The following is a 25107-nucleotide window of genomic DNA, read 5'->3' as shown; positions in this document are numbered from 1 at the left end:
TAGTATAGACAGTTAATTACAACTTTATAAAAGATGATTACTTTCAAAGGCAACAACATTCAAATCAAAAGCATTGGATAACATTGGTGCTAACTTATTTTTTCCCAACAATAATGATATTTATTCTTCTAATGCTCGTGACTTGATTTTTGTTTCAATTAACATATTTGGTTTTGTATCAAATTTATTTCTGAATAAATTCTTTCATCCCTCCCTTACCTCTAAGCCTTCCCTTGTAACAAAGATAAAAATTAAAAGAAGAAAAATTCAGCAAAACCAGCCAAAATATTCACTGCTTCTGAGTATATATATATATATATGTAATATTCCTATAACCATGGTTTCCTCTTTTTCTTCTACCTTTGCAATGATGGGAAGAAGATAACTGATGATAAATGATGGGAAGAAGCTACCAGAGGGTAGAGACTAGAGTTTAAAAATTATTATTACTTAAATTTGGCTTTTTTCTTTTTTTTTCACTTTTTTTGTTTAGGCAATTGGGGTTAAATGACTTGCCTAAGAACACACAGCTAGAAGAATCGGAGGTCAAATTTGAATTCAGGTCCTCCTGACTTTAGGACTGGTGTTCTATCTACTGCACCACCTAGCTGCCCCTAAACTTGGCTTTTTTCAACAATGAGGTGATTCAAGGCAATTCCAATAGACATGTGATGGAAAGAGCCATCCATTTTCAGAGAGAAAGAACTCTGGATATTTAATGTGGATTGTTGTTGGTTTGCTTGGCTTTTTTTCTTTTCCTCATTTTTTTTTTCACTTTTTGGTCTGATTTTTCTTGTGCATATGGAAAAATATTTAGAAGAATTGCATGTTTAACCTATATTGGATTGCTTATTCCTCATGGGAGGGAAAAAGGGAGTAAAATATGGAACACAAGATTTTGCAAAGGTGAATGTTGAAAACTATCTTTGAATGTATTTGGAAAAAATAAAAAGCTATTATTAAAAATGAAAAAATCATCATCCTTATTATTATTATTATTATTACCAATTTCTTTGTCTCCAACAGCCAGTTTGATATATGGCATGTAGTAGGCATTTAATAAATGTTTGTTGAATTGAATTATCGAATATGCCCAGTCTTTCTTTAAATAAATGGGAAAATATAAAGCTGCATGGGTTCTCAGTGGTCCTTAATTTTTTATATTGTTTTACAGAACTGTTTTTCAGAATTTTATTGGAAGTATACTAGAGGTTTATATAATGTGTTGGAAGAAAACATTTCTATAAGAATATATATATATATATATATTTTAAAATAACCTTATGGTGCCTCTCTCTGTGTCTGACTCTATCCCTTAAAATCTACACCACTCCAAAACATGGGGAAGAAAGACGTTCTTTTCTTGCGAAGTTTTACTTGTCCTCATACCCTTCCTAATCTCATAGGAGAAATCAGGAGGGAAGAGGAAAAGGGGATGGACGTGGTGAAGCCTCCTGGGAAAAAAGATCAAACATTGGAAGCTTCTTTGACCTCAGGGGTCACAGGCCACTTAGACTAAATCAGTCAGTTTAGTCCTGGGAGGCCACCCTCCGTGCTAGCACTTGAAACCAATTCAGGAGTGACTTAGGAAGTCTCCTGTGCCTGAGGGTGTGGGGTGAGGGCAGGAAGGGAGCGATTAACTACAGAGGTAAAGAGATGGCTTCCACAGAAATGGTCCCATATGGAAAGAAGGCAGGAAAAAAGCAGGATGCTTGCCCTCATAAAGCAATCTGACAAGAGTGTGTCAGTCTGTGAAAAGGAGCCTGGAAACTAAGGCCCTCCTACTTATATTTCTCTATCCCCAGCCCCCTCAGTTTGCTTAAAGTTACAGTGAATCAAAATTACAGTGAATTAGAGTTACAAGAAGCACCATTTAAACACTGGATGCATTTCTACAGTTCCACTACTCCCCATCCCCAGATTTTTCTTTAATTTGAAGCTGAGAGGTTTATGCTTCCATACAGGAAAAAGCAAGGACCTGGTAAACCTTTCTAAAGTTTCCTGATTGCAAAAATCCCAGGAGAAATAAAACATAAGTTCTGGTTTCTCATTAAAAGCAAATAAGAAATTCATTCTATACATATAAGTTGACTTTTTTAAAAACTAAAAATGAGGATTATTGACCAAGCAATCCATGAACAAGCATTTGTTAATCACTTACCATGACCATCTTTTTTTTTTTTTCTCAATGGTATTTTGTTTTCCAAATACATATAAAGACAGTTTTCAATATTCATTTTTGGTAAGACACTGTGTTCCAAATTTTTCTCCTTCCTTCCCTTCCTTCCTTCCTCCCCAAGACAGCTAGCAATCTGATATAGGTTACATAATTGCTATCCTTTTAAACATATTTCCATATTTGTCATGTTGTGCAAGAAAAATCAGACCAAAAGGGAATAAACACAAGAAAGAAAAAAAGAAACAAACAACAAAGGTGAAAATACTATAGCATGACCATTTTATGAAGGACTGAGATCTCAAACATAAAAATGAGTCTCTCCTCAAAGAGCCTAAATCTAAAAATTTGAAGTTGAAAAGCTCCTCATTTTATAAATCGAAAAATAGAAGCAAAGGGAAATTAAATGACTTCTACCTCCATCCCCCCCCATAATGAAAGCTCTTGGAAAGCAGAAACTACTCTTTGCTTGAGTCAGCCATATTCCTAGAGCCTCCCACATTACTATGTATGCTGGAGTAGAGAGGTTTATTGAGCTGAATTACCCAAATTCATACAGGTGGTAAGTGAAAAATTAAGAAATTAAACACAGTTCTTCTGCCTACAAATTCGATGATCTTTTCACTTCACGGAGCTGTGTCCTCACATACAGTGTTTGCAAATTCTTCTTATGTTTTCTTTTCTTGAAATCAGGCCATCTTAACTTGCACTCAGGAATGCCTCAAAGTTTAATACTTCAACAAATAAGTGATCTCACAGGCAATAGCATTCCTATACTATGTTTTTTAAGGAATGATTTTCTTGAGGTCCTGAGACTAAGCAACATCTACTATCTTCAGTCAATCTGGATTTAAGGTCTACTCCTCCATCATGCACTCTGGGATCAGGGCTACTGTCCTTCTGTGAGGCGAGACACTCCAGATTCCCACACCATGCATTTTCATCGGCTGTCACCCCTGTCTGGAACATTTTCTTCAGTCATTTTCACCTCCCAGCTTCCCTGGGAAGCTCCTTCAAGAACCAAATAAAATCCCACCTCCTACAGGAAACCTTTCCAGATTCCCTTTCACACTATTGTGTTCCCTCTGTTAATGATCTCTCATTTATTTTGCATGCATCTTGTTTTGTACAGTTATTTTAAAGTTGCCTCTCCTATTAGACTATGAGTTCTGTTAGATCAGGACTGAGTTTTTTTTTTAATTTTTTTTATATCCCAGCATATAGCACAGTGCTAGGCACATAATAGATGCTTGATAAATGCTAGTTGATGAACTGACTTAAGGTAGAATACACCACAATGTGCTTTGCATTGCTGTAGTCTTCTAGAACCAAGATTCCTCACGAGAATTACCGGTATTAAGTCTGCTTTATAGCTAACAGAAGCACCATGACTCTAATAGACAGAGAGCTAGTCATGAAGCTAAGAAGATATGAATTCAAATTCCACCTTAGACACATATTGTATGCATCACCTTAAGTAAACACTTAATGTCTCAAATCTCTAGACAACCCTCTAAAACGAAAAGTTGCAGAAAGGATGACAACCTTATTGAGAGAGTTTCCTCACTGAGGAAACTGTATAGGAATTTCTTAGGAAATATTTAATGACACCTTGGAAATCTTCATGAGAAATTTTGTTGATATTGATTAACTTTGATTTCAAATCCTATTCCAACATTTTTTCCTTTATTTTTCTTGCTTTTTTTTTTAAAGCATGACACATGTGAAAATATTTTACATGATTTCATATGCGGAATGGATACCTTATTTCTTGCCTTCTCAATGGTGGAGAAGGATAGAGGGAAAGAAAGAACTTGGAACTGAACATTAAAAATGCAAAATTAAAAAAAATAAATGAGGAATGATATTTTGATGGGTAATGAGGCTAGCTACAAGTAATTTGCTAATGTTGGAACAATGTTTATGTCAAATGTGTCCTCATCAACAAAATATCCCAAGAGATTCTCCAGTAGTCACCAAGAATTTCTTGAGATATAGAGAATGTGTCACAGGGTTCAGGCTTGGGAATGGAACAAAATGAGACCCTTAGAGTATGTCTATATTTCTTATTTTAATTTTTTTGAAAAATTGTAACAGTATTTTATTTTCCAAATACATGTAAAAATACTTTTCAACATTTATTTTTGTAAGACTTGGTGCTCCAAATTTTTTCCCTCCTTCCCTTCCCCTCCCATCTCCCCAAGACAGCAAGTAATCTGATATAAGTTAAATATTTAAAATAAATATATTTCTACATTTGTCATGTTGTATGAGAAAAAAGGGGAAAACATGAGAAAAGAAAGCTTCCTAGTTCTCTTTATGGATGTGATTGGCATTTTCCATCCCAGGTTTATTGGAATTGCCTTGAATCACTGCATTGAGAATGTATATATTTTTTAAAAGTTTTCTAATCAATAGCATGGAAATAATATTTTGTAAAGATAGTGTTAGTTTGGTTAGATACAGCTTCTTTCATCTGCACATTTGCCACAGTAACACATTAAACCAGAAAAATATGTTGATTCTTACAGCAATGGAATGTCAGTTAAGCATGAAGAAGCTTAATTCTTCCTATATTAGGCTTTTGGTGGTTTAGGTAATTGGGAAGTCATGTCAAGGACCTTAGTCCTTTGGACCAATTAAATCGTAAAGAAATTTTCATGGTCTTTTTAAGGAAAAAAAGAGACTAATCTATACGGCATAGATAATACTGCTGAAGGTGATATAAGAATCACCCCCCCCATCAATATTTTTAAAAAGATGATGCTTATCTTATTATATGGAAGGAATTGCCTACAGAATCAATGCCAGAGCCAATATGGAGTGGTGGAAAGAGTAGTGGATTTGGAATGTGAGTACTTGGATTTGAATCTTGGCTTTGTTGCTTTTGTGATCTTGAGAAGATTTTTTAACTTCATTGGGTAAACAACCTTCTCGGTAAAATGAGTAGATCAGACTAGATCTGAGTCTCTATATAATTCTAAAATATTATTTGTGGATCAATGTATACAAGATCCCAAGGACTAGATTAATAAATTAAATGAAGCACTATAATGCAAGTATTAAAGTATAAGTACATGGCTCAAAAAGTTTTTAATTGGGAAGAAAGGAAGAAGAGAGGGAGGGAAGGAGGGAGGGAGGAAAAGAAGGAAGGAGGGAAAGAGGGAGGGAAAGAGGAAAGGAAGGAGAGAAGGAAAAGGAAGAAAAAAAGGAAAGAAAAAAAGGAAAGAATCGATGAACTAAGGAATGAAGGAAGGAAAGAAAAAATGAGGGAAGTTGCCATCAAAATATAATCTTTTCTAAGGAGCAAAATAATATGGGCAGCGAGGCTGGGGAAGTTAGATGGTACAGTAGATAGAGTGCCAGGCAGGAAATCAGAAGACAAATTTTCATGTTCAAATCTGACATCATTATCTTACTAGCTCTATGACCTGGTGAAGTCACTTAACCTTGTTTACCTCAGTTTCTTCATCTGTAAAATGATCCAGAAAAGAAAATGGCAAAATATTCCAAGGAAATCCCAAATAGAGTCACAGGTCAGACACAACTTAAATGGATAAATAACAATTAAATAATATGAAACAAGCACATGAATGAGATAGTGTACCCATAAAATATCAAGTGTATTTCAAATGCTGTTTATGCTAAATAGTATTTGGTGAACTTTAGCCTGCAGAGATCCCATGGATTTCAGTTCTCTGATAGATTTATTTTCTTTTCACAGAGTCATTGATAAGCAGTCATACTAATGAGTATGGTACTAAAGGGTAATGGCTTTTCCCCCCACTGCTGTCCTAGTAGAAGTTGCAAAGCACAGTGAAAAGAGTGCTGATTTGGACTTATCAGATCTGAGTTCAAATTTTGACTCTTTCTCATTACTTGTCTAATCTTGGATAAATCCCTTGACTTGTCTGTGCCTCAATTTCCATATCTGTAAACTAAGGAATTTGAACTGAAAGATTCTTAAAATCCCTTCCAGATTTGGAACTATAATCCTATGACTTAAATTTGATCAATATTTAGGTTGGTTTTTTTTTTTTTTTTTTTAAGCAGAAAACAGCAGAGTTCAGGGGAAAACATGCAAGATTTGGAGTCAAAAGAAAAAGAGTACTTCCAGTCGATGTTTGGTTGTACCTGACTCTTCATGACTCAATTTAGGTTTTTGTTTGTTTGTTTGTTTTTCCTCAAAGATACTGGAGTGACTTGCTCTTTCCTTCTTCAGCTCCTTTTACAAAGAAGGAAACAGAGGAAAATAGGGATAAGTAACTTGCCCAGGGATCACACAGTCAATAAGTATCTGAGATCAGATTTGAGTCTTCCTGAATCCAAGTCTAAAATTATATCCCCTATGCCATCTAGTTGCTCCTGGAATCAGAAGACTAATGTTTGAATCTCTGTCATCTGTTATTTGTGTGACCTTATATGTCCCTTGGCTTCAATTCATGATCTGCAAAAATTAGAGGACTGAACTAAATGGCTTCATAAATCCCTTACGATTCTAAATCTGTGCTCCGGTGCATAATTAACATGAACTTTTTTCTCCATCATTGTCTTACACGAAAGCCCTTCAGATCTTATATACCAGTTCGCTTCTATTAAATACCTAGCACTTAGCACGTGTCCTTAGTGGGCTCAGTAATTGTTTTTAGGTGTTTCCTGGCTTTTTGTAATTCTGAGTGACTGACAGATAATTGCCTTTTCTCACTTCTGGGGCAGTCATTTGCTTCCTTCGGTGTATCCCTCGTGTCCGGAGCCCATATTTTGCACCCATTTAGCACTCAAATAAATACTAAGCTTCAAACATTTCCCAAGACTTGACTTCTATCTACCCCTCTATGACTGCGACAGGTCCAGGATGGCATTCAAATAGTAAGCCAGGAGGGGGCAGTGGCAGGGCAGAAGAGCTGAGAAGGATGCTATTGTTGTTGGTATTGTCCCAGCTTACCTTGTGGCTGAGCAGAAGGTCTTTGGACTTAGCCCAGAAGAGGGTGCTACCTCCTTCCAAGACAGCAGCATTTCGGAAGAGATGGATAGCTACTTACCCAGCAGAGCCTGCCGCTTGAAATGAGACTGAGACTTAGGTAAAAACAAGATGCCTCTTTTTCAAAACCCATTCCTCCTCCCTGAGCCAGCGCTGAAGGAAATATCTTTAGTCGCAATGTTGCGGTACCGAGTCACCTGCCAGGGAAAGTCAAGCAGTAACAGAGGGATTCAGGCAACATGGAAATATAATCGGACAGATCTGGATTCCAAATGGAGGTTTGTGTTGTTTGGTTCCAAATGCTCACAAGGAGAGGGCTCTGAGAGGATATGTGGAAACTGAAATAGGGATTGATCGAGGCAGCATCAAAATAGTCTTGAGTAGCCCCTGGAAAAGGAAGGGTGGTAAATGAATGAAAAGGAACACTACTGTGTGGTTACAAAGAACGACAAATAGGAAGAATTCAGAGAAACTTGGGAAGACTTGTATGAACTGACGAAGAATGACAGCAACCAACACAATGACTATAATAATATAAAGAAAGCAACAATGACAAAACATCCATAACGTCCTTACAGTAACCCCCCCCCCCCCCAAGGTTTGACAGTGTAAACATTTTGGCAAAGAAATAATGGATTATAGGTGCAAAATAAGGCAAATATTGCCAGATATGGCCAATGCATTGATTTATTTTGCTTAACTGTACTTTATAATAATGGAGGGTTTTATTTGTTGGAAGGGGTGAGGTAGGAGTCAATGGGAAATACTAGAAGTATAAAAAAAAGTAAAGATAAGGATCAATAATTTATTTTTTTTAAGGAAGAAAGGAAAGGCTGGGAGGAGAAAAGGAGCTGGAGAAAGAAGCATTTTCAGCCCATATTTGGTTGGTTCCGTCCCCCCTTTTGTGGTTTTTCCCATTTTGATCTGATTTTTCTTACATAGAATGATATGTAAATATGTTTAGAAGAATTGCATATGTTTAACCTATATCAGACTGCTGCCTTAATAAGGGGGGAGAAAAAGGGAGGGAAAAAATTTGGAACACAAAGTTTTGCAAAGATGAACATTGAAAACTATCTTTGCATGTATTTGGAAAAATAAAATACTATTTAAAAAATAAAGCAATTCTGTAAAAACTCCCAGAAGGCTTTTGTGAGAGTCAGTACTAACTCCCAGTGTGAATTTCTTCAATAAGAACACTTACTTCTATGTGCTTCTACTTTCTCCATCTTGGAAAATGGGAAAAATTTCTGCTGTTTTCCCAGAGATATGCCATAATGCCTATCTTTCAAAGATGTACTCTAAAGAATACAAAGTCCAACATTTTTAATATAGGGTAATGATATAGCCAAGTACAATCTTGTTTTATATATCTGCTTCCAATTTGCCATTTTGAAAATCAGAGTCCATGCTATATCTGGGCAGCAACCTCCAAATCAAAAGAGCTAAGTGAATGAAAAATAAATCTGTTCTCAAATCCTGGCCCAGATGGAAACTTGAATTTATAAATCAGCCAGAGAGAGTGGCAAGTTCTTTCACTGGCATTGAGATGCTTTGCTGGACTAATTTGGTAGGATTTTGCACTTGGGAGTTCTATAGAAACCTTCTGGCAAATCTTTTTTTTTCAGGCAGTTAGACATGACTGATTCTAAAATCCATATCTAGAATTCAAATTAGAGAGACAGAAAAATTGAAGGAAGTGCAACATGCTGAGACCAGCCCCAGTGGTTGATGGTTCAGGTGGACACAAATTTTCATTAGTCATTCAGTCCTTTAGTTTTCTGGTGTTCAGGTAAAAAGCAGGATGCTTTATCTCACCTAATACAAAGAATGGCTTTCCCAGTATTTTATAATTAATTGGCTTACAGGGACTAAAGGCTTCTATGAATCACTGTTGGCAGGAAAGACTGGGTCTGTGATTCTTAATATCAGCCAAGAATGGCACCCTAAAGAATACTGCTGATTCACAATACATCAGAGTGGAAGTTAGCTTGGTCTAATTTTTTCTTCTTCTTCTTTTTTAAAGATACTCTTGTTCTATAAAATCTTAGGATCATGGACATAAAAGCTGAAAGAAACCTTAGAAGTCCCATCTCCTCATTTTAAAGGTAAAAAAATTAAAGCAGCTAAAAAGAAAGAGCCTTGTCCATAGTTTCCTAGGTAGTGACATAAATAAGATTTGAACCTAGGTCCTCTGACTCCTATTCAGATGTTCTTTCTACTGTGCCATGCTGCCTCTGGCATGGGCAAAGAAAACATGAATAGTTTTGCCAACTTTTCATGTCTAACAAAGTGCTTTGGGAAATAAAAAGGATCACTAAGAATCTTATTCATGCTAAATCATTTGCAGCTAAACGAGAGTCAGACATTTCATTATCTTGTGCCCTTTCGGTTTCTTCTGCCAGTTCCAATACCCCCAGTCAAATGGATAGCATCACTCAAAGGGACCCCAAGATCATCTGTTTTAAATGGAGGCCCACAAAGATCTATCTGCTTCTAGAGAGGCAAGAACTAAAAATATCATCTTCATAGCCAGGGCTTTTGCCTTCTTGGTGAATTAAATATCACTGAAACCACCTGTGAAATAAATCAGAGAGGATTTCCTACAAGGAGATACTATTGGGTCAGTATATATGAATAGGATATTATATTATGGAAAGGGCCTACAGGATTTTGGATCTAAAGGTTCAAGGAAAAGGGAATTCAGCGACGGATGCATGGAGAATAGAAACTCACAGAATGAGGAAACGAAGATGGTCCAAGAACTTTGACCTAAGAGGTACTGAGTCGTAGGAAGGACTAACACCTATTTATGGGACGCATGAGCTCCAGGTATTCATGCATGCTGCCAATCTATATACAAATTATATAAGAAGTAAACTCTCTCCAGCCAGATCTACTCTTGCTGCTTCTGTCCTGAATAGTCAAGTTCTCCCTTTGTTGGGATAATAGGTCGGAAGATATGAAAATATATGTATGTCATTATGAATGAGTTTTGTATAACAAACTAAAACAAATACATGTATACACCCCCATACTTCAGTACTTGAAAGACCTATGATTAAGCACCAGGGACAATGCAAGTCATTAGGAATACAAAGAAAAAAATGAAGCAATCCTTAGCTTCAAGGAATTTATTGTCACTGGGGTATGTCGGAGAAATGAATGGTATATAGTTAAGTATTTATATGGAAAACAAGTACAAATTTGGAGTGTATTAATAATGGGGAAACGTGAAAAGGCCTCTTATATGTGAACCTTAAAAGAAACTAAAATTTCCTTCATATAACCACTCCTCCATTAATGCAGATTGCAACTCCCCTTATGACTTGAGGGAAGACTGAACTTCTGTGACTGAAAAAAAAATCACCTGAGGTCAGCTTGATAACCAACATCTCCAGCTTTAGCTAGGATGATCCTCTGACAGCAGATGCACAGCCTTTTTCTGGGCCAGAACTCTCTTTCCAAGTTGATAGAAAATAACTGAGTTTTCACTTTAATATTTTTAAATATTAAATTTTGTTAAATTTTATTAAATTTATGAAATTTATTAAATTTTATTAAATTTATTAAATTAAATTATATTTTTAAATATTAAATTTTTAAATATTTAAAATTTAATAATTTTGACAACGCAGTCATCTCCATTAGAATGAGGGGATACAAACTATTGGATAGAACACTAAACCTATAGCCAGAAAGTTTGGGATTCAATTCCCATTCTGATTCTTATTACCTATGTGATCTGAATTCATTCAGTTCCCCTGAGCCCCAGTTATTCCATCTGTAAAATGGGAATGGAAGTAGCACCTACTTCTGCCTCCTTGTCATGAGGATCCAATGAGAGAAGCTGTAAGTAAGGTGCTTTGCAAACTTTGGCTGGTTATATGTGAGCTATTATGTACCATCATAATGGGTCTTTGTGGAGGCATATAGATCATGTGCATATGCCTATAAAAAGTCTTCAAACTGAAAGAGCAAAGTGTTAACAGTAAAAAACACAATGTTCAAACCTTAAATGTAACCAGTATTTCTGGATCCCAATTCTTGTTAAAAAAAAATAATCTTATAGCTCTTTCCTCAATAAAACACTATAGAAGCACATAGATAAAAGCAGAAAAACATTGACAAATGAGATTGATTAAATAATCAAATTATATATTGCTCAGAGGATTGGTATTTCAAAGGTTTTGCTATAAAAGATTTTCCTGTTAACTCATTGAAAGAAACTTTTCTTGAGCACAAAATGCTGAAATTAGGGCACAATTTTACTGGTTTACATCTGGGCAGAGATCACTGGGACTCTCAGCTTGACAGCAAAGTTCTCCAAGTGACCTCACATTTGGCCTCCATCCTTGAGGGACTCCCTTGAATGGGTAGTACCAAATGTTTTCCTGGGCTGTGCTCTAACACCACTGATGCTCAGAACCAACACCCACAAACTCATGGTGAATTCCCTCTTTTGGACCATCTTCATCTGCTATTTGTGCACCAAGCAGGCAAATAATCTAAATATCACTCTATTATCCCTACCTTCTTTTCTCTCTCAAGGTAATAATTGCCCAGTGACCCCTCCCTCATACCTAAATCTAAGAATCTTTCTTCCTGCGCCATTTTACCAAACTTTGTCTCTCCTCAAAACCAAATCTCACTTGAGACTTTTTAGATAAAAGAGAAACTAGCCTCCTCACCTTTAATATAGACCTCAGACACTTATTAGATGTATGATCTTGGGCATGTCACTTAATTTCCCAACTTTGGTTTCCTCATCTGTAGAATGATGATAATAGCATTCATGTAGCACTTTCAGCTTTGCAAAGCACTATATAGACTCATAGTAACTCATAGGATTATTATGAAGAGCAAATAAAAATAATATATGTAAAGCATATATATGTATGAATATATATGTAATAGATAATATACATAAAAGCAAACTTTAAAGGACTATATAAATGCTAGCTAGCATCATTATAATTATATCCATACTTGTTTCTGTGACATGATTTATGCTTTTTTTCCAAAACCAAGATTTCATCTTTAAATAGATATAAGTAAAGGGCAAGTAGTTCAGTGGGAGAGCACTGGCCCTGGAGAACAGGAGTTCAAATGTGACCTCAGACACTTAACACTTTCTAATTGTGTGATGCTAGATGAGCACTTAACCCCAAATGCTTCACTCAAAAAAATGTTATAAGTAACAAGGACTCACATTTTTATAGTTCTAAGTAGCAGTATGGCAAAATGGGTAGAAGCCTGGCATAGGAATTATGAAAATCTGGCTTTAAGTCCTGCGCCTGATTGCTCCTTTATAAAATTAGGGTGTTGGAGCAGAAAGCCTTTGAGGTCCTTCTAGATATAGGTCTATGATTTCATGAAAATTCTGAAAATACAAGTCCTGGAGACACAGGTAAGATGCTTATAGCACCAGGCAATTCTCTAAGACTCTAAACTGCAGACTAATTATCATTTGCATTGGTGAAAAGAATGTTTTCACTTGGAGGACATCCATCCTAAGTCCAGAGTAAAAGAAATAAACAGAAATATTATAAAACTTGCAGAATAGACATTGGGGGAAACTGCATTTTATAAATGGGGAAACTGAGGTTTTGGAGAGGTAAAAATGACTTGCCTAAAGTTATGTAGAGAATAGGCACTATAGCTAGGACTAAAACTTGACTCAAAGCCCAGATTGCTTTCCCTCCCTTCCTCACTACCTCCCTAGATTCTTAGGGCTGTGCTAAGAAGCCACATGCTCATTTTAGAACTGTTAGTGGAAATCCCACACTGAATTCTGTGCACACAAATCTGAATGAAAATCCAGTGCCCTGAAAATAAAAATAGCAAGGACTGGAATTCACAAGGGGAATTTTTCTTATTCCCTAGGCATTTCATCTCTGACATCCCTAGTGGTGGGAACCCACACTGTCATTTTAACTTACTATTAACTTGGCAGGACTATATGTTCATTTGGTCGTGCAATAACCCAAGCAGGCTTCATTTTGGGAGGAAGGAAGAAACAGCGTGTCATAGAGTCATCACATTCCACTGAAGAATCTCATAGTGAAATACCAGGAAGCCAAAACTGAAATGTCAGTGTAATCCCAAAGGAAAGAGATGGCTCCTTGTAATGGGTTTACCTGGCTAATGCTGCATAACCAGTCCTGGCTCCCCATGCCCCTAGTCTTTCTCTGGTAATGTTGTTTGTTGCAGGAAATATTGGTTCCCCCATTAAAGAGGTTATGTTCAATGATAAACAAATATATTTTTCATTAACTGCCCCAGGCGTTACAAGCTGGAAGTTCCAGGATATGAATCCTCTAGCCGTTCACATCCTCCTCCAGTAGGTTTCCTGATTTAGGACTACAGGATTACACCAAAAGAAAGCTATCTCCGGTCTCCCTACTCCCCACCCCCAACTCCTTCCCTACAGTTCTAATCCCTTGTCACAGGCAAACAATGCAGCTGAATCCTATTACGTAGGGGGAACTGTCAGATGGCTGATTCTTAATGGGCTTTGAAGTACCACAGGTGAGAGACTGGATCTCTGGGAGTGGAAGGACCAGTTGCATTGGAACAATAAGGCACATAGCTGAGAGAAGAATAATAGAGTTAAGGCAAGCTTTTGGGTTCTCTCTTCCTCTACCCTATTTTTAATTCCAAATCAGTGATTTGCACTCAAACAGCTACATTCCAGGAACAAGGCACTTCCTCTTCCAGGGAAAAGGAGTGGAAGAAGTGTTAGAGAAATACATCTCCCCAGAGCTACACAGTGTAGTTTAGTTCAAAGACCCATCAGAAGGGTTACCAAGCTCTCTGCTATAGCACCATGTCTCTTCCAGGTTTTTCTTAGGAGGCAGTCCTCCCATCACCACCAAGTTTTATATTTCAGTCTTAGTCTCAGACCCCTTGGGACTCTCAAGTATATACTTCTCCTCCAGGCTCCCCTTCCTAAACCACTTGAATCTCAATTCTCCTGCAGCTGATTTTTTTTTTTGAGATGCTAACAATTTCTGTGGATCCATCTGGATGTTATTAAAAAAAAAAAAAAGTTGAGCCCTCAGAGGCTGTTGGCAGTCAATCTCTTCCTTGCTTCCTGTGTCCTGGATGTCTAAAGTTGACTTTCATAAGAAATTTGGAATATTAGCTTAAAAAAAGAAACAGTCAATATTTTTCAGGTGTTGAGGTCTTGCAACTCATTTCCCAACCATGGGACTTTGCATTTTGAACTCCCATCTTTACTCCCTGCTCTGAAAGTTGGGGCCAGGGCCAGGTTTCCTCGTGCTAATAAAAAGAGGCACTAGTGCTTGGAAGTGAACAAAATGAAGACTTTCCATGTCCCCACTTCCTCCTCATTCAGTCTGGCAAAACCTTCCTCATAAGAATGCTGGTGTCTGCTTCACTATGCAGTCCTGTGCATCCTGTACTCACAGACTTAGAGCTGAATGGAACCTCAGAAATAATTTAACCTAGTCTGACATAGGTCTCTCTACATAGATAGAAAGTGATGGATCTAAGATTTAAACAATATTGACTCCAAACCAATAATCTTTCTCTTTTCTCTGTAATAAGAACCAATTTGATTACCTCTAAGTTAAGTTTTCCAAGTATCTCTAAGTGGTACAAAGATTCAAGGTCCATTTTGAAATGAATGTGTTATGTCTGAGCTTATGCAGAAAGACTCAGTAGTTGGAGAGGAGAAGAGAGAGAAAGAAAAGTGGAAAAATTAAGTTATACCACTTAGGGTCCTTGCTACCCACCAAGTAGTTGGGGCTAAATATCAGATCACCCAGAGGGATCAATTTTAGTATTCAGATACTGAAACTTCATTGGTTTGGGAGCAACTGGCTTATCTTTCTTCCTGCTTATTAACCAAAATAAATGTCCAAACCCCCTACTTGGATTTGAGGTTTTAGAACTTGACCATTTGGTTCCTTCACCAAAAGGCATTCTCACCCTTTTTTCATTCTTGTTCCTGTGGCACAGCTTTCTCAAGGACTGGTTCCCAGCTTTAGGGCCTTCTAAATTACTTTTTCTTCTGTAGTGATGTAGTTAACCCTTCATGTCCTGACATTTTTCCAGACTCTTAGCCAGTTTATATTTGTGAATGTATGTGTGTATATGCATGTTTATATTTGTATGTGTATACATATATACACATATGGAGGCTCTGTAGACATATGTAAACACATAAGACATATTACATAGATGAAAAGTAATTTTAGCAGCATTGGAAATCTTTGGGAAGTAGATTAGACCAGAGCCCAAAGGTCCGAGATTTAGATCTGGTTCTGCTACTGTCTATGTGACTTTGGACAAGCTAGTTCCCTTCTTGGTACTTTAGTTTCCATTTTGGCAAAATAAGGGAGTCAGATCCCTTCCAATTCTGACATTCTGTGGTTAGGCAAAGATGGCTCACCAAAACTCAGAGCATAGGATTGAATTGTATTCCTGTGTCTAAATTTGATCTACAGGGTAGCCTCCCTTGAGTCATTCATACAACTGAAAACATCAGAAATACCACAAGATTATGTTTTCAGCCAGCTGAGCATTCTGCCCTTGGCAATAATGGCCAAGAAGGCATGGGAAGGCATGAAGACTGTTCTCCAAGACAATACTCTAATAGAACTAACATTCTTAATTCTCCTATATCCCCTTACTTTCATGAGGGAATAAAGCACAGTCTACTTTATCTGGAGTGTGGATGCAGACTGAAAAGTTTTATCTGTGCCTTGGATCAATTAGTTTCATAGGGGTCTTAGATAGCAAAACATACTCAATATTCAGTGCATGTCCAGAACTATGTTATTTATGGGTATTCTTTTAAATACATATGCTTATGTACATGCAAATATGTGTGTGCATATATGTATATAGTATATAGCTATACCCATTCACATGCAGATATACAGAATTTGTATATACTCAAATATATGTACACATAAGGTTATTGATATCATGCATATGTATGAAATGTCAATATTTTATCTAGTATTTATATTACATATATGTATATTACATAGATTTTTTTTTTGCCCTCAAGTAATATGCAGTCTAGTTGAGGTTCTGCACAGTCACATGTAGTTCAGGAAATAACCTTAAGCATTCACATTTCATTGCTGGTTGTGAGAGAGGAAAGAAATGACTTAATCATGCTTGGAAAAGGCATCTATAGATCAAAAAGTGCCAGATACTTTGCTTTCCTTCCAATGCAATCTCCCAGGTACTAAACAAAGATTAGCAGAATTTTGAATTATTATCCTATTAAATAAATAATGACTAAAGCTCATCACTCAGCCCCAAATGCTGACATCAGGAAGTGGGTTCCCCAATTCCTGAACTCATCTTTTCTCTATTGCATAGTCCTGAGGAAAGCCATTTCTGTCTGAGAGGAAATTATGGTTTTTATGATGAATTTGGGGACCTGATCTTGAGAGGTGGCAGAAATACACCAGGAAATTGCTGTCCTGGGCTTCAGGCCTTCCTCCCACTCCCTTCCTCCTTCTGGCTTCAGTTGTAATTTCCTTGAGGATCAGCTTGCTCCTCCTTCCCTTGTCTCCTACTAGTTTTATCTAAAAAGTGCCTCACAGGAGGTTTGCTTGCCGGGAATGGCCGTGGGCTTCCTAGGGCAATCATCAGTCGCCCATTTTCACCAAGTTAGTCATGTTTTCCATGTTGCATTTTCTCCTTATCCTGAGCCTTTTTACTGGGTCCATTTTAGTTCCTAGGCCAAACAAACCCAGAACACAGGTCCCATCTATGTTCTTAGATTTAGGATTGGAGGCAGGGAATTGGGGCTTGTTTCTTCTGTCTGCTTTGTTTAAAATATTTGTTTCTCCACAGAGGTGGCTGACTGTCTGGAAAAAATGGAAAGAATGAATGGGAATAAGACTGAAGGGGCAAAAAGGAGAACTAGCTTGTCCAAAGTCTTGCAAATTATGTCTCAAGTTGAGATTCAGTGGAAGAGTTCTAAATAAGGAGAGTCTCCTGGGAACTGAGTTCAGATGCAGTTTTTCCATTAAGATCTGATTCCCAGGACATATCGGTCTCAATGCAGCTTCTGATGAAATACAGATATAGTAAGATCAAAATGAATGAATTCTGAAAAAAAATCTCAGAGAAAAAAAAAGAGAGAGGCAAAAAATTGTTGATTCCACACAGGGCCATCCTTATTATATTAGGAAATTCCCTTATCACCCTGGCTGTGGAAGAGCACTGCTAAGAAGCACAGCTGAACCCAAATAACCTGGGTTCCAATCCTAGTTCTGCCACTTTTAGAAGGGTGACCTTTCACAAACCATTTGCCCTCTTTCATTCTCAGTTCTCTTAGCTGTAAAATAACTTGTTTGCTCAAATGATCTCAGGTCTCTTCCAGCTCTAGCATTCAGTGGCTTGATCCTAGTACAAAGGGCCAAGTTATGAACACTGGAAAACAGATCTCAAAGTATTCAGAAGAAGGTTGAGAAATTCCATATCAAAAGTTAACCCAAGAAAAATGGTAAATTCAAGGATAAAATTCAGAAGAAACAAAGAGAAACAATTCTAATGAGAAGAGAAAGTGGAAACTTTCTGAAGATCCCAGTGCAGGTTCAGGGAGAACTCAGTAACTAGCTTAGACTTTAAAAATGATCCATAGAAAGGTAGAAGTAAAGGCATATAATTGAGGAGAAGAACTAGAATGTGGCCTTGTCTTGGAAAATTAATGTCAGGAGTGTTATGGCTATGAATGAACTGAGGTTGGCAAGGAAGGTTAAGGTTATCTAAAAAGGTTTTAAAAAGCTGTATTGGGGAAAAAAAAGAGATTTAAAAAAAGGAATAGATGAGATATGGTAACTGATCCATGCAATCCAATAAACAGATACTGTGGTAAGTATTCTAGATACAATTAATAAAAAGAAAGACAATTTCTTCCCTCAAGGACCTTAAAATTTGAAGGGAAAGACAACACAAAAAGGAAGGGAGGAAAGTGGGATGGGGTGGAGAGACAGGAGATACCCGGGATATTAGGCACAAGAGATGCTTGCTCTATGCACTTGAAATTAGGCAGATCAACAGATGCAAAGTGCTAAGTCTAGTCTCTCTACCTTTTAAAAAGGAGGCATTGGGAGGAATTTCATACTCCCTCCTCCAGCTTTCAGAGGGGAGAGAAGATTTAAATTAGAAGCATGATAGTGAGTTTTGGAGTATTTGTTTTGTGGAGTTGAAACCAGGTTGAGCAGCAAATGCAAAGTGAAATGGATTGGCAACAGAAAAAGGCAGAGATGCTTATTTCCCCTTTGTTTTCTCTACAACAAATTATCTTTGCGATGGAAATGACAAAAACAAAAATAGGTTACAGAGAATTGAAACTGGAATTAGGAAATAGTAAGGTAGCATCTAACTGTCCTTGATGAATTCAAGTCATCTGGTTCCATTGAGATACACTGGGGATCTTGAAGGAATTAACGGATATGATTGCTGAATCATCATCACTGATCTTTAAAAGATCATGAGAGAAAAACTAGAAGGCAGTGGAATAGCAAATTTTGTTCCAGTTTTCAAAAAAAGGGGAAAGAAGAAATGTAATCAACAAATTACAGGACACTGAGCTTGACTTTGTTTCCTGGAGGAAAAAAAATCTATTGTAAAACTTAAAAGGTTTAGTAAATAATTAGAAAAGGAAATGGTCATTACAAACAGCCAATATGGCTTTATCAAGAATAGGACATACCAGATAAACCTTCTTTCATAATTTTTTTATTCTGAATTCCCTCTTTTCTTTATTTTTCTTTTTGAAGGGGTCTTGAACCAGTATATCAATTTATTTGTTGTCCAGCAAATCTTTTGGTAAAGAATATCATATTATTCTTGTGGAAAATATGGAGAGATATGAGCTGGACTATAATAAAATTTGGATTTAGAACTGTTTGAAAAGCTAGTTTCAAAAAGTACTAATTAATGGTTCAATGTCAATTTGGCAGAAAGTTTCAAATGGATTGTTCCAGGAAACCATTGCCTATTCTATTTTTCTGTTTTAAATTATTGCTCATTTTTTTTACAATACTTAATTTTTTTCCTTCCCTAAATCCCTCCCAGGAAGTCATCTCATGTAACAAATACTGGAACTTTACTGTTTAACATCAGTTTAATTGACTTGAGTAAGACATATATGACATCCTCATCAAATATGCAAGTGACACAAAACTGAGATCATTAGTTGATATGTTAGGTGACAAAGTATGGACCCAAAACTATTCTGTTAGGCTGGTACCTTGTGTTGAGTCTAAGAAGGTGAAATTCAATAGGGATAATGGTAATTTTAACATTTAGTTCAAAAAGTCAACTTCCCAAGTCCAATATGGAAGAGCTATGAGTAGATAGCAATTTATCTAAAAACTATTTGAGAATTTCTGTTAATAAGAATCAGAAGTGTGACGTAGTATTGGGGGGGGGAAAGAATATGATCTGGGGCTACATTTGCAGAAACATAGTTTCCTAGAAAAAAGGAGGAAATAGTCCTTCTACATTCTTCCCTGGTCAGACCATATCTGGAAATATTTTTCAGTTTGTAGAATCACAATTTAAACAGAAACTTGATAAATTGTATAACATCCAGAAAAGATTCATCAGAATGGACAAGGACTTTGAATCTATGTCATGTGAGAATCAGTTGAAAGGACTGGGGATATTTGGGATGGGAAAAGAGAATGGAGGGAAAGGAACACAGGGATCATGATATCTGTGTTTAAATATTAAAAATCTGGTATAAAAAGAGGGACTGGTTCTTTTTGATTTGAAAGGGCAAAAATTAAAGCAATAGGTAAAAGTTTCAAAGTGGCAAATTTAAGTTTGATGTCAAGGCAAACTTTCTACCAATAGAGTTGTCTAAGAATAGAATGGGGCGGGTGGTTGGCACATAGATGGAGTGCCTTCTTGGAATCAGGAAGACTTATCTTCCTGAATTCAAATTCAGACTCAGACTTTTACTAGCTATGTGACCCTAGGCAAGTCATTTAAACCTGTTTGTCCTATTCCCCATCTCTAAAATGACCTGGAGAAGGAAGTGACCAACCATTCTAGTATCTTTGTGGAGAAACCCACAAATGGGATAGAGCACTGAGCTTGAATCAATAACATTCAATTTCATGAGTTCAAATCTGACCTCAAGTACTTACTATCTAGGTGATCCTAGGCAAGTACACCCTGTTTGCCTCAGTTTCCTCATCTATAAAATGAGCCAGAGAAGGGAATGGCAAATTCCTCCAGTATCATTGCCCCAAAATGCCCCACATGGGCTCACAAAAAGTCAGACATGACTGAAAAATGATTGTGTAACAACACTAATACTTTGGCCTAATAAGGCATCTTTAAGCGGGTGAACAATTGATAAAAGTGCCTGAGCTGGAATCAGCAAGACCTGAATTCAGATTCTACCTCAAATATTTGCTGTATGTCCCTAAGCAAGTCCCTTAATTAAATCTTAGTTTTTTTTTCATCTATAAAATGGGATTATTGTATCAAATGAGATAATATTTATAAAGTGTTTTAAAAGTTAAGTACATAAATGCTAGTTATTATTATACACATTAAAATATAGCAGGTTCCTCTGCCCATTGGCCTCTCCTTTATCCAGAGTAATAGATTGAGATATTCTGAGAAAATATTTGTAAATCTGATATCCGTGTCATTAAAGCCATTGTTAAATGTTGCCTTAGACTTTTTAAAAATGTGGTTTTTATGTTTCAGGGATATGGTTTAACCCATAGTATATACCACTCATACTTTTAGAACAGGAAGGTTCTTCCAGGTCCTTCCAGGTTCATTTAGTCTAAACCCTTCCCTTCCTTCCTCTCTCCTTTTTACCAAATGTAACATAGAAACCTTAAGTAACTTATCCAAAATAAGAACTAAGTGTCAGAGTTAGGATTTAAATATATGTATACAGAATTCTTTCTGCTAGGTCATATTATTTCCATCCAAACTTATTTAATAAGAAGGTATGAAATAATGGGATTCTATTGCATTTCACATGTACTTGAGTTTTTTATTGTGTATGATACCTATATCTGCCCTACTTTCTAACAACAACACCACCCCAGCTGCTAGGGTGTTCTCCTCAAAATCACTTAATATTTAATTTATATATTATATTAATCTTCCTCAAAAGAATGTAAGTTTAAATTTCTGTGTCTGAAGCCCAAATACAAGTTTTATATTAATGCTTGTTAATTACATTAATGGATGGTTGGTCCCCATTTGCAAGCTTTGATTTCCATCCTTGCATCCTATGAGAATTCCTTCATATCATACACATATAGATGTTATACATACTATAACCACATTAACATCAACTATAAGACCAAAGGCCATGAGTAAACATGCCCTGAGCTCACCACTGATTATTTAAATGGGTGTGGAAAAAGCAAACCACACATCTAAATGCTTCCAGACACCAGAAGATCACCAAGTTGCAAAAACAGGTGTTCAGCCACAACATAGCATTTTCACTCTTTCTGTTATTGTTTGCTTTGCATTTTGTTTTCCTTCTAAGATTTTTTCTTTCTTTCTAGGTCCGATTGTTCTTGTGCAGCAAGAGAACTGTATAAATATGTATACATAACAGAAAAATAACTGTATGGACATGTATACATATATTGTATTTAACTTATACTTTCACAAATTTAACATGTATTGGTCAACCTGCCATCTGGGGGAAGGGGTGGGGGGAAGGAGGGGAAAAGTTGGAACAAAAGGTTTTGCAATTGTCAATGCTGAAAAATTAGCCATGCAAAGCTTGTAAATAAAAAGCTATAATAAAAAAATCAAGAAAAAAAAGAAAAAATATGTATACATATATTGGATTTAACAATGGTTAAATCTAGGTAAGGGAGTGGAGGGAAGGAGGAGAAAATTTGGAACAGAAGATTTTGCAAGGGTCACTGTTGAAAAAACTTCCCATGCAATATGTTTTGTAAATAAAAAGATATAATAATAAAAAAGAGAGAAAAAAACAGGTGTCCAGGCAATGGACAAAGTAAAAAAAGGTGAGCAAGATACAGCACTCAGCACTGTGAATACCAAATAAAAATGCAGCAAAGTATTTCTCAAGAGAGAATAAATTAGCAAGCAAGTAAGCAAAATAGAGAGAGAGAAAGAGAGAGACAGAGAAAGAAGCAGAGACAAAGAGAGATAGAAACAGACAGATGGAGGCAGTCAGAGAGAGATAGGTGGGGGAGGGAGAGAAAAGAAAAATGCACCTGTTTAAAAAATATTCCCTTCTTCTGGATTTTCCTACCAAGTGGCTTCCCAAAAGAGTCTCATACTTGTGCACAAATGACTCACAGTGTACCCCCTGCCATAATTATCTGAGACTCAAAAAATAATACTTAGAACCAGGAAAACAAGTGGAAGTTTTGGGGTTTTTTGGGTTTGTTGTGTTTGTCCATGAAAGCTATTAAAAGACAAGTGTCTTCCCCACCCTACCCTACCTCCCCTTCAAAATGGGGAGGGTGGAATTTTCCAAGAGCCATCACAGGAAAAGCACCAGAAGCCAAAACATTTGGTTGCTAGAAATGCTCTTCAGGGGCACTTACTCCTGGTACAAATCCATCCGGCAAGATTCCCCTTTGTTTCCATTCTTGGACCTGACATCAGGCTGCAAATGCAGGAGGGGGAAGACTAGAAGGCTGCCAGTGGTTTGCCTCAGTCTGTAAAGCACACTAGCTGTTGAAAGCCATCAAGCAAATTCAGCGGAGGTAGCTTCCAATAGGAAGGAACAACCCCTAATGAGAACCAGCATCCCTCTTACACAAGCCCCAAAGCAAACAGTGCAGGGTAAAGCCCCCAGAGGCTTCATCTGTTCTTACATCCTGTCCCAGGAAGGGAGCACCTGTAAGCCTTTCCTGGTCTCTTCAATATCCTCGAGCATCCAGGGCAATTCTTTGTTAGCAGCATCTTATCCATGGGCTGCCCCCCACCCGATACTCCCCTGTACACACAAACACACCACAAGCAGAAGAAACTCAATCTTCTTGCCTCAGAAACATGAAAGGCTGCATCATTCCTGTGGTGCCAGGGAGTCTAGGGAGCTCAAGACAGTGTGGAGACCACAGGCCCACCCATCCCCTCCCCTGGGAAGAGGCTGCTGACTGAAGCCATGGAAAACACATTCAGAAGGAGGTGGGCCTAGGTGAACTGACACAAACTGTTTGCTGAGTCATACGGGCCCTCCCAGGTCTTCAGCCAAAGTGAATGGCAGCAAATTTATACCATGTGAATGAAATTGGGAAGAGAGGAGATAAGAGCATTAAAAATGCATGCTCATCTGAGAGCTTAAGGACAGAGTCAGTATTTGCTGAGCAGGCCCCATCCTTGTGGCTCCTCTATAGCTCATTTTACAAATATATATATTTTTTTGTTTTAAAAAGGCAGTGGTGCAAAGTATATAGAGAAATGACCTTGAGTCAGAAAAACTTTCTTGCCCATGTTCAGGTCAAACCGAAGTGTGCTGGGTCATTTTGCAGTTGTATCCAACTTTTCATGACCCCTTTTGGGGTTTTCTTGGCAAAGATTTTCTCTTTCCTTCTCCAGTTCATTTTTACAGATGGGAAAACTGAGGAAAATGGAGTTAAGTGACTCGTCCATAGTCACATAAACAGATTAGATTTTAACTCAGCTTATATGTCCTGTGATATCTAGCTGCCGCCTTAACGGTGTGACCATGGCCAAACGACCTAATCTCATACTATTCTCTAAGATTTGTAAATTTTAGGGAAATAGTGTGGGATCTAAAGAAAAAAAAAAGTCTGGCTCTTAGGGTTGGAGGGCTTGGGTTCAAATCCTACCACTTGTGTGAATATGGTCAAGTAACTTCATTGCCCTGGGCCTCAGTTTCCTCATTTGTTCAATAAGGAGGTTGACTTAGATGACCTCAGAAGTCCTTTCTGGCTCTAAAGCTAAGATCCCGTAAGTTATGAAGAAATTGCTGATCTACATGAGCAGAGGAAGTCTTCGAAGTAGAGGGAGTTTCCACACTAGGAATTTCCCTCATTTATGAAATCACAGGTCTGAACACCCAAAACTAAAATAATACAAAGCAAAATAACTGATCCAACACTTAATTAATTCCCTAATAAGTTAAAGTGAGTACAAGAGTCACAACAGATTTGCATCCTTTTCCCCCCTTTTTTGTAGAAAAGATTGGGGGGAATCCTACAAGATATATATTTAAAAATAACTACATTTTAAACCAATTTTTAAAAAATAAATAAATTTTAAGATTTCTGTGCCTCCTCCCCCAAGGGAGATAAAATATGAGGAAGGAAAAAATCCAATTTCCTGTCTATCCTTGGCTACATTTCAGCCTGAAGACTGAGAGAATGGAAAGGATGGACAATTCTCTTGGGATTTTGGAGCCAAGCAAATATCCCACACGTCCCTGTATTTTATGGAGGCCCTAGTGATTGTATAGCAGATGGCTGGCTATGGAAGGCTATAGAAGGAAGGAATATTGCAATACTCTCTTCAGAAACTGGAAAATAGTATGACCTTTACCCTTTCTAGTCAACCACAAAGGTGTTAGGAAAGCATGGGTGACAGGAGAAGAAAGAATAATATCTTAAGACTCCACCTCTTTAGGTGTCCTTCAGAATGAGATGTTGGGGCTATTGAAGTTCTTGAGTCAGAACGGGTCCCTCTTCTTGAAGGTTTACACCTGTATGATGGTGGGCAAGTATCTTCAATTTTCTTGGTCTCATTTTTCTCCTGTATAAAATAAAAAGGTTGTATGAAATGTTTCCTGGAGGTGTCTTCCAGCTCTAAGTCTGTGGTTCTGGAAGAGTCTTTCTAAAGAGTCAGAGAGTCTTAAATCTTGTCCACATCCTTCATTTTACAGATGGGGAAACTGAGACCCACCAAAGTACAGTGACTTGTGAACAGTCACTGAGGTTGTAAAAGACAAAGTTAGGATTTG

The 25107-nt window shown here is 37.2% G+C and overlaps 1 long non-coding RNA gene across 1 annotated transcript; it reads right to left on the bottom strand.

Annotated features, from left to right (window-relative positions):
* Nucleotides 1-6204: 6204 nt before the first annotated feature.
* Nucleotides 6205-13265, bottom strand: LOC141553536 (uncharacterized). The gene is made up of 3 exons (XR_012485504.1): nt 13100-13265; nt 7465-7544; nt 6205-7354 (listed from the first exon to the last, which is right to left on the bottom strand). It is a non-coding gene; the product is annotated as an uncharacterized LOC141553536 (long non-coding RNA).
* Between the last annotated feature and the right edge of the window lie 11842 nt (nt 13266-25107).

This window comes from Sminthopsis crassicaudata, chromosome 2, assembly GCF_048593235.1.
Source record: "Sminthopsis crassicaudata isolate SCR6 chromosome 2, ASM4859323v1, whole genome shotgun sequence".
Classification (NCBI taxonomy): Eukaryota; Metazoa; Chordata; class Mammalia; order Dasyuromorphia; family Dasyuridae; genus Sminthopsis; species Sminthopsis crassicaudata.
This window is presented reverse-complemented; position numbering and strand designations above follow the sequence as displayed.